At 42.2% G+C, this 12,500-nt stretch overlaps 1 protein-coding gene across 1 annotated transcript in view; it reads left to right on the top strand.

The window, feature by feature from the left end:
• Positions 1–12,500, top strand: part of LOC143279368 (prolactin-releasing peptide receptor-like) — a 149,880-nt gene that overhangs the window by 21,363 nt on the left and 116,017 nt on the right. The window lies entirely within an intron of this gene.

The following is a 12,500-nucleotide window of genomic DNA, read 5'->3' as shown; positions in this document are numbered from 1 at the left end:
GTCTTTGTGTGTGTGTCTTTGTGTGTCTGTGTCTGTGTGTGTGAGCGAAACTGAAACTGTGTACCTGGTTCTGTGAAGGAACAGGCAGGTTAAGTATTCCCCCCTTTGCGCTGCTGCCGTTTTCAGAATGGCGTTGTCGATCCATTCAGTTCAGCTGAGTTCAGTTTCTCAAGGAGGCGTCACTGCGTTCGGACAAATCCATATACGCAACACCACATCTGCTAAGCAGATGCCTGACAGAGCAGCGCAACTGCGTAACCCCCAACGCGCTTAGTCAGGCCTGGGGGTGAGAGGGGGTGGGGGGTGGAAGGGGGCATAAATGAATGAATGGATACATTATCAAATTAACAAATAAATAATTAAGGAAACAAAGAAAGAAGGAAATAAATAAATAAATAAATAAATGGATACATTATTAGAATAATGAATAAATGATTAAACAAATAAAGAAATAAACAGATGACTACATAAAAGAACAGATAAATAAATAAACAAATGAATAATAAATAAAGAGATAATAGATACATTAATAATAAATAAATAAAAAAAAAATAATAAAATAAATAAACAAACAAAATAATTAAATAAACAAACAAATAAATAAATAGATAAGTAAAATAAACGAACAACACATTAAAAAAAAAAAAGAAGTAAGCAGATAGATAAATGAAATAAAGTAAAAAATGCGGCAAAATAATTATAAGAATAAAAGCAAAATAAAAAGACAAATCATGATAACAAATATATAAACAAATAAGCAAATAAATGTAGAAAAAAACATGTATACTAGACACCCACATCCTCGGTACCAGAGCAGATCCGATCAAGCTTTGTATTGATATACTATACCACTGGTGCCGTTGGACAGAATGGAGGCTTTTGTGTTGCGAGCAATGCTTGCTCAGCATTTGTGTTTTATGCGTTCTCTCTTTGCCTGTCTTTGTTCGGCCCCCCGCCCCCCCCTCTCTCTGTCTCCCTCCCCCCCCCCCTCTCTCTCTCTCCATTTCTCTCGAAGTAAGTTATTCAGTCGTGTATAAGGATCTTCCCTCCCGAAGATCAGGATCCCGCAAAAAAAAAAAAGACAAAAAAAAAGACACAATACAGGAAATGTTTTGTTCCGAAGGTCAGTCAGTGCAGATGTGATAAAAAAAACAACAACAACAACAGTGGTTTATGGTGGTGATCCAGAAGGTATCTTCAAGTCATCCGTATCATGCAAAGGCCTGCTATCAAATACTGGTTTCACCTATTGAACAAGAAAGATGTGAGTTGTCAAAATCCGATGGCAGGAGAAGATCCGAAACGAAGATCTGTGGGAACCAGTGGCCAAGCAGATACTGCGGAGGAAGTGGGGCTTGGTCGGACACACCCTCAGGAAGCCAGCGTCCAGCTTCACACGCCAAGCCCAAACCTGGAACCCGCAGGGAAAGAGGAAGAGAGGCCGGCCTTGCAACAGCTGGAGGCGAGACACTGAGGCAGAGCTGAAGCAGCAAAGGACCAACTGGACTGGAATGGCCAGAACAGCCCAGAACAGAGTGCGATGGCTAGGGGTCGTCGATGGCCTATGCTCCACCGGGAGCGATGGGCACAAGAAGTAAGTAGGAAAGATGTTAGTTTTCAACAACAACAACAACAACAACAACAACAAAAAAAAAAAAAGAAACGAAAGAAAAGAAAAAAAAGTCTGAAAACAATTATCTGTTCATGTAACAACAGTAGTCAATTAAAGACTAACTGACTGAAACCATTTATTGTCAGATTAACTTTTTGTTGTACTGACATTTTCGCAACCAGTTGAATAAATATCAACTGAGCAACACAAAGAAATTATCATTTGAGAAGAAAAAAAAGAATTTACAAAGAACATATTTAACAAATCAATTTTCCAAATTTCATTAATATCATTATCTCAAAAAATATTTTAACGCACACACATACTCACATACGTGCATCCCCCACCCTCTCCCTACACACATCCATGCATGCACACAAACGCCCATTCAAATTCCCCCACCTCATTCCCCTACCCACTCACTCACACACACACTCACACTGTCTCTCACTCTTTCTCACTAAATTAAGGTTTCATAATGTAATCAAGACGACATATTACATGTTAGAGTCGAACAGTTCCACTAATTAGAATAAAGGGAACTTTGCTCTACAAGTAAATCTGACGCTATCACCCAAAACGAAACACTACTTTGGATTAAATAAAACCGAAAAAAGGGTTGAAAACAATTACCTGTTTATACAACAGTAGTCAGTTAAACATTAATAACTACAGTGGTCATATTTTGTATTATGAAAACGAGAGGAAGAAGAAAACGTGTTTGTAAAAGGATGTGAACGAATCTCAGTACAAAGATCGAATCAAAAATAAAGAAATCCCAACTGTTGAGAGAGAAAAGTGTTCAAACATTGATTTGAAATATGAAAAAAAATTCGAAAGACAAACCAGCTGCAAACGCAGTTCGGTATTATCATCGATTAATCGAAGTAGCTGAGCCTGAGAAAGCCAGGATTTTAGGAAGGATAAACCGACGGGTATACACACGGATTTCAGGAGAAAATGCCACTCTCAAGAGAAGTGTGAGCGAAGCGTGGTAACCGGATTTCCAGAAGATACCCCATCAACGCTATAAATCTCTGAAGAGCTCCAGTCTTTAATCTCTCGTGCGGACATTCATCCTTCCCCCTCCCATCCCCCCCCCCTTTTCACTTGCTCCTCCCCCTTCACCCCCCCCCGCCCCCAGCCCCTCCCCACCCGCCCCCCGAGAAACGCCGACAGAGACACGTTTTCCAGACACTTCAGATTCTGTTGTTGGAGGCCAGCTTTTTCGGAAGCGACTTTTGGAGGGTGGAAACTTCAGTCAGCACGAAAACTTTTTCAGCGATCGCTCACTTATGGCCTTCTTTAAAACAAAAAAAAAACAAAAACAAAAAAACCTGTTTTCCATCATGACGATCATGAATATAAATAGACCTTGTTAATGAGAAATTTTGTTTTGTTTTGTTTTTGTTGTTGGTTTTTTTTTTACATTAGTCGTAATCAAAATTACTGGAGGTGCATTTTGAGACTGGAACTCATGTCGTCAGAGAAACGTTTCCAAACCAGCCAGCGTCTTATGTCAAAGGTATTAGAGATCTTTAGCCGCAGATCGTCTTACTTCAGACATATTTTGAGACCTGCCTCGTTTTCAGACTCAAATTCAAGTTACCAGAAACAAGATTTGGAGCACAGATGACGTTGTTATGGATGAGGTTTCAGATGCAAACCTCATTGATAGACACACGGTTTCAGACACAAACCTCATTAATAGAGACAAGGTTTCAGACACAAACCACATTGATTGACACTAGGTTTCAGACGCAATCCTCTTTAATAGAGACACACCTCATTGATAGAGACAAGGTTTCAGACACAAACCTTATTGATAGACACACGGTTTCAGACACAAAGCTCATTGATAGAAACAAGGATTCAGACACAAACCTCATTGATAAACACACGGTTTCAGACACAAACCTCATTGATAGAAACAAGGTTTCAGACACAAACCACATTGATTGACAAGGTTTCAGACGCAATCCTCTTTAACAGAGACACACCTCACTGATAGAAACAAGGTTTCAGACGCAAACCTTATTGATAGGGACAAGGTTTCAGCCACAAACCTTATTGATAGAGACAGGGTTTCAGACACAAACCTCATTAACAGAAACAAGGTTTCAGACACAACCCTTATCAATAGAGGCAAAGTTTCAGACACAAACCTCATTAACAGAGATAAGGTTTCAGACACAAACCACATTGACACAATGTTTCAGACGCAATCCTCTTTAATAGAGACACACCTCATTGATAGGGACAAGGTTTCAGACACAAACCTCATTGATAGACACAAGGTTTCAGACACAACCCTTATCAATAGAGACAAAGTTTCAGACACAAACCTCATTGATAGAAACAAGGTTTCAGACACAAAACTCATTGATAGACACAAGGTTTCAGACACAACCCTTATCAATAGAGGCAAAGTTTCAGACACAAACCTCATTAACAGAAACAAGGATTCAGACACAAACCTCATTGATAGACACAAGGTTTCAGACACAAACCTCATTAATAGAAACATTGATTCAGACACAAACCTCCTTAATAAAGACAAGGTTTCAGACACAAACCTCCTTAATAAAGACAAAGTTTCAGACACAAACCTCATTAATCGAGACAAGGTTTCAGACACAAACCTCATTAACAGAAACAAGGCTGCAGACACATTCCCTATTAATAGAGACAAGGTTTCAGACACAAACCTCATTAACAGAAACAAGGCTGCAGACACATTCCCTATTAATAGAGACAAGGTTTCAGACACAAACCTCATTGACTGACACAGTCATGACTTTGAGGAAGTAACGTTGAGGAAACAAGAGACGGAGAGGATGAAGAGAGGTGTGTGGGAGTGAGGAGGGGGGAATCTTGGGGGAGGGATTGTGGTGGGGGGGTGGGGATTTGGCGGGGAGGGGGGGGGATCCTTGGGGGTCTCTAAGCCTCCTCCTTCACCTTCCTCTTGTGCAGGGTGTGACCGTGTGAAAGCTTTCTCTTTCCCGCGAGATAGTCTGAGGGCCCGGGGGGAAGAGGGGGGCACGGGGGGGTGGAATCCTGGGGATTTTGGACACCAGAGTGAGCTGAGATGCGATAAGGTAGACAGATCACCAAGCCTGCCTCTCTCTCTCTCTCTCTCTCTCTGTCTGACTGTCTGTCTGTCTCCTCTTCCTCTTCCCTGTCTCTATCGTATCTCTTTGTGTGTCTGTCTGTCTGTCTGTCTGTCCTTGTCCTTCTCTCCCCCCCCCCCCCACCCCCACCTTCTCTCCCTCTATCTTTGTCTTCAAGCTTTCTCCCTCTTCTTGTCTGTCTGTCTGTCTGTCTGTCTGTCTCTGTCTGTCTGTCTGTCTGTCTCTCTCTTTCTCTCACCGTCTCTCCATAGATATCATCACAAAGCAACATTCTGAGCTATTGTGCCCATTGTGCAAAGAATCAAGAGAGGATGAAGTTCATTTCGTTTAAGAAATGCGTTGACTGACTTACGAATTCCAATTTATTCCCCCCCCCCCCCCCCCGACCCCCACCCAATATTATATATACCCATGCTTATTTCGGCTATGTTTATTAATGGCATCTAACGATGAAAGCATCATACATAGTTTTGCTATGCATCTTTATGAAACACTGCAATTAATAGAGACACTTATTTTCGTAGATTCACCGATAGTTTGCTGTGAAAAATGTTGCGTTTGTTTATACTACCAATTGCAATGACACATTGAAAAAAACCCAAACAAACTCTGTTATTACCCCCTATTCATATGGGGCTATGGCCTTAATTGATTAATTGAATCTCACCTTCTCTCTCTCCCTCTCTTTCTTTCTCTCTCTCTCTCCCTCCATGCGTGTCTCTGTCTCCGTTCTCCACACCCGCCTACCTCCCCCCCACCTCACTCAACCCCCCCCCCAACCCCACCCCCACCCGATCTCCTTTAAGGCATTTCTTTAATTTCCACCTCTGAAAAAGAAAGAATCAATCTATGTATGTCTGTCTGTCTGTTTGACTCTGTCTCTGTCTCTGTCTCTCTCTCTCTCACCCCGCTGTCTCTCTTTATCTCGCTCCTCTCTTTCTCTCTCTTTGTTTCTGTTGTCCATCTCTTTATCTCTGTCTCTGTCCGTCTCTGTCTGTCTGTCTCTCTCTCGGTGTATTTTTCTCTCTGTGTCACTGTCTCTCTTTTTCTATTCTCGTGTCTGTTTGCACAGTCTCTCTCTCTCTCTCTATGTCCTCTCTGTCTCTCTCTCACTGTCTCTCTCCATCTCCTCTTCCTCTCTCTCTCTCTCTCTCCCTCCATCTCTAGCTCTCTCTCTCTCTCCCTATCTCCCCCTCCTCTCACTCTCTCCCTCTCTCTCTGTCTGTACCCTCTCAGGGGATTTAGTATGATTTAGTTTTGTAACCGCCTCTATTTGAAAGAATGATGGATTTTGAACTGAACGACTGAACTGAACTGAACTGAACTGAGATGCACCGATTGGGATGAGAGAACGACGGTATGGCTGCCACCTTTTGGGAAAACAAATCGGTTTTGAAAATTCTTCAGAAGTTTGGAAGATATATATTTTTCTAAAGGTGCCGTAGCACTTCCATTGCTTTTTTTTATTTATTTTTATTTATTTAGAGAATGAGATGGAGAGAGAGAGAGAGAGAGGCAGTGAGAGAGAGAAAGAGACAGAGAGAGAGAGAGAGGCAGTGAGAGAGAGAGGCAGTGAGAGGGGGGGGGCGGTTAATGAGCGTGTGTCCAGTTCAGTTCAGAATCCATCTGTTGTTTTTCAAATAGAGGCGGTTACAAAACTAAATCATGCTAAAGAGAGACAGACAGACAGACAGAGACAGAGAGAGAGCTAGAGAGAGAGGGAGAGAGCGAGAGAGAGAAGGGCAATATATGTGTGTGTGTGTGTGTCTGTGTCTGTGTACGTGTCTGTGTGTGTGTGTGTGTGTCTGTTTGTGTCTGTATCTGTGTCTGTGTGTCTGTGTACGTACGAGAGAGCGAGAGAGAGAGAGAGGGTTATGGCGAACTGGTATTTCAATTCATCTCCGTCATAACTGTGTGTTTTTGTTCTTGTGCTAAAAAAAACCGAGTAATTTTCTCAACAACAAAGTTATCGTGCACCGTAAATATTGAAAGGGTTTGAAATGAATAATAATTTCTTATACGTTTGCTTTTTGTTTGTTTGTTTGTATTTGTACTTCTTTTTATCACAACAGATTTCTCTGTGTGAAATTCGGGCTGCTCTCCCCAGCGAGATGGCGTCGCTGCACTATTTGCACAAATATTGCGCCATGATGGTAACGGTTTGTGAACGGTGATCATTCTAGCACAACGCATTGGTCCGATGGAATGTGGGAAACTCTCTGAGGCTGTGAGCTTGCTGGAAGTTTGGATTCTGTTCCAGAGTATAATAGCGACTTTGAATGTGGGAATTCTTTGACCTTCTGCGTGTGTCAAAAGTCTGTTATTATCATTCACGTCAGTACTTGTCTGTATGAAAAGATCGGTTGTGTTTGAACAAATAGATAAACACACACACAGAATGCAAAACAACAACAACAACAACGACAACACACACACACAAGCACGCACGCGCGCACGCACGCACACACACACACACACACACACACCCACACACACACACACAGAGCAATAATACAATAAAAGAAAATATATAACTAATTCGGGTCTTTTTTATATCTTCTTTCAATGATGAATGAATGACATAAAGAGTAATAATTATTCAACAAACATCAATATCGAAACAAAAGAAAACAAAAGTAAAAATAGTCATAGCATCATGCTACTTTTTTCTGGAATTTGTGTGTGTGTGTGTGTGTGTGTGTGTGTGTGTGTGTGTGTGTGTGTGTGTGTGTGTGTGTGTGTGTGTGTGTGTGTGTGTTCGTTCGTTCGTTCGTTCTTTTGCTTAACGTTCATCCACATTTGTGATTTTAGACGAAAATCCGTCATCTCCCCTACCCCACCCATGCTTTTTAAATCATCACTACTTTCCCTGTTCCTCTCTCCTCAATTAACATTCAAAAAAAAAAAAGAAAAAAAGAAAAAAAAAGAATATAATCAACGAAATAAAAACAAACTAACTTGTCAACCAGTAGAATTACAACAAAGAGCCAGTTGGGCTCCCAATTAAACTCTGAACTATTTCAAACACATGTTGATTATCAAAATAAGACATTTATAATGGAAGTATATGGAACTGCAGATTTTTTGTAAATGACATAGATAAATATGGTTTTAACTGATCACATTTATAGATACGAAGGAAGGCCACCGTGAACTTGGAAGACCCTGCAAGCGCTTCAAGGACACCTTGAAGACAAATCTCAAAGCCTGTGATATAGACATCGCTTCCTGGGAAACTGATGCCCTTGACTGCTCTCGCTGGAGGATGCTGTGCTCTAGTGGCATAAAGACGTTTGAAAACAAGAGAACGCTGGCCATTAAGGAGAAACGTGAGCGAAGGAAGCAGGGCTCAGCTTCTGGAGATGTATTCCTTTGCAACACCTGTGGGAAGTGCTGCGCATCCAGAATCAGCCTCTTCTCCCATGTGAGGACATACACCGACAGATAAGCCTGCCTGCCTACTCATCCGTCGGATCGACAGGAGACTCCATCATCACGGGGGTAATTTCATTGCCGCAAATGCAAGTCACGTTAGAAATATATTTTGTATATGAACTGACGCCTTTTTCTTTCCTGTCGAACCTATCTCCTCCTGATGGATGCCACAGGTTTCTGCAGGCTGTTAATTTTCTGACAACTGCGCGCGCGGTCTGACTGGTCTTTGGAAGAGGACGGATCCGGGTCGGAAAGGTAATAAATGGACATGGAATAATCTTCGGAGTACAGAGCAAAGGAGGAAATATGGCGACAATGGTTGCGTCTTGCATTACAAAAAAAAAAAAAAAAAAAAAAAAAAAAAAAAATTGTCAAAAGCCACAGAGTCTTAAATGAACAAGTGAAATTGTCATTGCGGGTTTGTATATTTGTTTGTTTGTTATTCTATCGAAATAGATCACGAAAAGCCACAGCCTTCTACTGAGAGAGAACTCAGAACTCGAAACGTTTTATTATTATTATTATTATTATTATTATATTATTATTATTATTCAAGAATTAAGATTTTTGGCGTGGCCTGTTCTTCCAGTGTCCTATCCTTGCTAATCTACTTCAGTTACAATAGCACACATATATTTAATTAATGGTAAGGGGAGAAAGAGAGAAAAATCGTGCAGAGGCACAAATATGATGAAGTGTACACACACACACACACACACACACACACAGAGATAAACAGATGGATAGTAGAGAGAGAGAGGAGGGGAAGGGGAGAGAGAGAAAGAAAGAGAGAGAGTGTGTGTGTGTGTAGGAAGGAAGGAATTTTTGTTTAATGTCCCGTCACACATATCGGTGATTGAAGACATTTTGTAAAAGTATTTATGAATACATCTGAGTATTATCGGTTAGAAGGGGTGGGAGATGTGGATGAATGGAGGGTTGGGGGAAACTGGGCAAATGAGGGTAAAAATGTGGGTGAAATTTGAAAGAAAAACAAAACAAACAAACAAAAAAAAACCCCTCTAAATACAGTTACAGGAAATTACTTAAAGGACTTCGTAAAAGAGAAGTCGTTAAACTGACAAGCGAAACAACTGATAACGAATGCAAAAAGTCAAAAACATCAACGTTCTCAGTCACTTGTGAAGACACACTTTCGTGTACAAAAGGCTTCATCAAGCTACAGTGAAAAATTATATGCTCAATTGTCAGGTTATTAAAGCATATACACTTGACATTAGAACAATACTTGGTCCGTAATGAATTTGATAATAGTCTGAGAGCTAAGCTCAGAATTGGTCTGCGAATCGGACCAAAGTCTGAGAGAGTCAACTGACGAGGTTTTAGACTTGAATTCAAGCACCTATAAAAGTCTCTTTCTAGTATATTGCTTATTTCCTTGTATGACAATGGGCAATATACTTTTATACTATCTATATGATATGTGTGTGTGTGTGTGTGCGTATGTGTGTGTGTTATGTGTGTCTTGTGTGTGTGCGTATGTGTGTGTGTTATGTGTGTCTTGTGTGTGTGTGTGTGTGTGCTATGTGTGTCGCGTGTGTGTGTGTGTGTGTGTGTGTGTGTGTGTGTGTGTGTGTGTGTGTGTGTGTGTGCTATAAACGGGCAGATACAGAAAGAGAGAATCAGACAAAGAGAAAAGTTTGCCGACACAACGTACACGATTAAACGGGATCACGCAAGCTCTCCCTCTCTCTCTCTACTCTACTCTCTCTCTCTTCTCTCTTATCTTTCTCTCTCTCCTCTCTCTCTCTACTCTCTCATCTCTCTCTACTCTCTCTTTCTCTCTCTCCTCTCTCTCTACTCGATCTCTCCTCTCTCATTCTCCTCTCTCTATCCTCTTTCTATCCTCTCTCTCATTCTCCTCTCTCTATCCTCTTTCTGTCCTCTCTCTCATTCTCCTCTCTCTATCCCCCCTCTCTCTCTCACTCTCCTTTCTCTCCTCTTTCTCTCTCTCATATCTATGCTCTGTCTCTCCTCTCTCTCTTCCCTTTCTCTCTCTCTCTCCCCCTCTCTCTCGCTCTTTCCCTCTCTCTCTCTCTCTCTCTCTCACACACACACACACGAACACACACAAACGATCACACACACACACACACACACACACACACACACACACACACACACACACACACACACACACACACGAACACACACACACTTACACGAACACACACACACACTAACACGAACACACACACACACACACACACACACACACACACACACACAAAGAGGCGAAGCCCGTTAGACAGCTTGTGTCAGGAAGCTTTCCTCTCTTTTTTTTTTTTTTTTTGTCTTTACGTTCCTGTTTCTTAGCAACCGCTTTATAACTGCGAACATCCCCCCCCCCCCCCAACCTCCTCCAGAAGCAATGATGGCAGCAGATGATTACATCGCTTTCAGCAGAAAGCTCGTTCTGTCAAACGTTGCTGGAAAAAAACCTGAAAATGCCTGGTCTGTGTTCTGTGCTGGAACCTTAGTGAGTGCAGAGGTGATGGTGATACATGGTGAGATGTGGTCATTTAGAAAGCTACGGTGCGGAGGTTTGTCATTTCTTTACAAAAGGGGGAAAGTCTCGTGTTTGTTTGCTTGTCTGTCTCTTTGTCTGTCTGTCTCTTTTCCTAGTGTTTCCTCTTTTCTGTTCTCTTTTCTTCTCTCTCTCTCTCCTCTTTCTCGCTCTCTCTCTCTCCCTCTCTCTCCCTCTCTCCTCTCCCCCCCTCTCTCTCCTCTTTCTCTCTATCCTCTATCTCACCCCTCTTCCTCTCCCCCTCTCTCTCCCCTCTCTCTGTTCCTGTCTGTATCTCTCTCTCTCTCTCTCTCTCTCTCTCTATATATATATATATATATATATATATCTTCCATTCTCCACTGCGCCACTCCATTGCTCTCGTTGTATACTTTTCGTCTCTCTCCCTCTCTCCCTCTGTGTGTGTGTGTCTGTGTGTGTGTGTGTGTGTGTGTGGATGTATGTGTGTGTTTGTGGATGTATGTGTGTGTGTGTGGATGTATGTGTGTGTGTCTGTGTGTGTCTGTGTGTGCGTGTACGCGCGCGAGCATATCTGTATGCATGTGTATTTGTGCTTATGTTTGTGTGTATGTGCTTGTGCGTGAGCGCGCGCGCGCGCGCGCGTGTGTGTGTATGTGTGTTTGTGTGTGTGCGATGTGTGTGTGTGTGTGTGTGTGTGGATGTATATGTGTGTGTGTATGTATGTGTGTGTGTGGATGTGTGGATGTTTCTGTGCACATGCGCATGGGCGCGCGCGCGTGTGTGTGTGTTTGTGTGTGTACGTGTTTGTGTGTGTGTGTGTGTGTGTGTGTGTGTGTGTGTGTGTGCGCGTGCATATCTGTATGCATGTGTGTTTGTGCATGTGTTTATGTGTATGTGCTTGTGTGTGTATATATATATGTGTGTGTGTGTGTGTGTATGTGATGTGTGTGTGTGATATGTGTGTGTGTGTGATGTGATGTGTGTGATGTGATGTGTGTGTGTGTGTGTGTGTGTGTTTTCTCTCTTTGCTCATCCCTCCACACGCGCCCTCCTTCTTTCCCTCTACCCCCTCCCCCTTCCCCTACCCCTCACCCCCCCCCCCCATGCCTATTCTAAGAATAGGAGGAACGTCCAAACAGAGTTAGGCAATTCATCGGACTGAAAAAAGCTTTCTTCTTTCGCCAGGACTCTTTCTCTAACTTTATAACAAGATTCGGGGGGAGAGGGGTTGGGGTGAGGGGGGGGGGGGGAGGTGAGGGTGCGGGGGGAACAATGGTTCCTTTTTCTCTGTCTGTCTGAACTGAAGGAAACGGATTGACAATGCCCTGCCCCCCATCCCCTCCCCACACGTCCCCACATCCCTACCCTCCTCATCCCTCTTCCCCCCAAAAAAGGGGCATCTGTCCACTTTCTTTGCTTTACCGAAATACACTTTTAACTCCCTTCTACTTTTTTTTTGTTTGTTTTTTGTTTTTTTTGTCTCCTCTTGCTTTCAATTCTTTTAAAAACTTGTTTTATTTTTTTCGGTTTTTTTTGTGCTTTTTTGTTTGTTTGTTTAATGGTTTCGCTTTGTTGTTTTCAACTGAACAGATTTTTTTTTTTTATACACTGAATTGTAAGATATGTACTGCACGAAACTTCTTACTACATCATCATTCAATCAGGTTTCAGTCACGCACAGATACTCTCAGACATGTAGCGATCCAATCCAAATACTAACAGTTAGACAACGACCCCAAAACTGACATACCCAGACCCGAAGTCTGACAGATAGATTGGGGTACATTTCTTTTTACTTTTTGGTCTGTTTGTC

This window comes from Babylonia areolata, chromosome 2 (assembly GCF_041734735.1).
Source record: "Babylonia areolata isolate BAREFJ2019XMU chromosome 2, ASM4173473v1, whole genome shotgun sequence".
NCBI classification, from domain to species: domain Eukaryota; kingdom Metazoa; phylum Mollusca; class Gastropoda; order Neogastropoda; family Buccinidae; genus Babylonia; species Babylonia areolata.
Note: the sequence above shows the minus strand (reverse complement) of the source record. Positions and strands in the feature narration are given on the sequence as shown.